The sequence below is a fragment of the Orycteropus afer genome, unplaced genomic scaffold (assembly GCF_000298275.1).
Source record: "Orycteropus afer afer isolate SDZICR_OR568_19922 unplaced genomic scaffold, OryAfe1.0 scaffold00023, whole genome shotgun sequence".
Classification (NCBI taxonomy): domain Eukaryota; kingdom Metazoa; phylum Chordata; class Mammalia; order Tubulidentata; family Orycteropodidae; genus Orycteropus; species Orycteropus afer.
The window spans coordinates 8,447,073-8,448,558 of NW_006921610.1; positions in this window are offsets into that span (position 1 = coordinate 8,447,073).

Here is a 1,486-nt window from a genome sequence, read left to right on the forward strand (position 1 = left end):
TGTTCTAGATTCCTATTTTGTATATTCCATGTTCCATTTATTAATGGATGCTTGCCATTTTTTCTTCTAAGTTTAAATCATGCCATATCCACAAATATAGGTCTCAAAAGCTTTACTCCATCTGTGTTATTAATATTGACTCTTCTTTGAGGAGGCAGCTCTTCCCCAGTCATATTTTGAGTGTCTCCCAACCTGAATGGAGCTGTGATGGCACATTGGTTAAGGCATTCAGCTGCTAACCAAAAGGTTGGTGGATTGAACCCACCAGGCACTCCACTGGAGAAAGATGCTTTTGTAAAGATTTACAGCCTTGGAAGCTCTATGTGGCAGTTCTACTCTGTCTTAAAGGGTTGCTGTGAGCCAGAATAGATTCAATGGCAGTGGGTTTAGTTTCCAACCTGAGGGGCTCATCTCATAGCACTTTATCAACCAATGTTTCACAGCTATTCATAAGGTTCTACTGCACTATATCAGAAAATTTTTCACTGCTGTTCATAAGTTTTTCAGTGGTTAATTTTTTCAGAAGTGGACTGCCATATGCTTCTTTCTAGTCTGTCTTAGTCTGGAAGCTCCACTGAAATCTGTCCACTCTGGGTAACCCTGCTGGTATATGAAATACCAGTGTCATAGCTTCTAGCATCACAGCAATACACAAGCCACCACAGTATGACAAACTGACAGATGGGTGGTGGGAAATATCTACAAGTACATGTAAATAGAAATATGTGGGTGCAGGCACATGTATTCATTGAAGACACAAATATGAATACTCTTCAGACATAATCAGACACTTTCCAAGATTGATTTTCTGGGTTTAAAAATTTAGGACCGTAGTCTCATGGAACAACTCAGTCAATTTACATGACATAGTTCACACAAAGGTCATGATCTGCATTCCAGTGGAGTAAGTAGTGTCTGGAGTCCTAAAAGTGTATGTGTGGCTATCTAAGACACAATTACTGGTCTCCATTTGCCAGGAACAGAAGAGTAAGAAGGTAACCAAATCACAGAGAAGAAACAAATCTACACAACCCACAACCTCATCTACCCTGAGAATAGAAGGACTAGATGGTGTCTGATTACCACCACTGATGGATCTGACTGGGGTCACAATAGATGCTCCCAGATAGAATGGGAGAAAAATGTCAAGCATAACTGACATTCATTAAAAAAAAAAAAAGAGAGAGAGAGAGATAATCTGAAACAGTGGAGAACAGAAGACTCTGAGACGATTGCCCTGATTCTTTAAACCTAGAACTGAGATTATTCCTGAGATCACCTTGTTAGCAAAATAGCATAGTGGCACACAAAATAAAGGATATTACCCATAAGACCAGTCAATTACTTAAAAACCATCAGTATGAGACCAAAAGGTCAACAATACTCAAAAGCAAATATGAGAAGATAAGGGGGCAGGGAAACTAGAGTATTGGAAATGGAACAAACAGAATACAATTAAAGAGAATGCTGACACATTGTGATAATG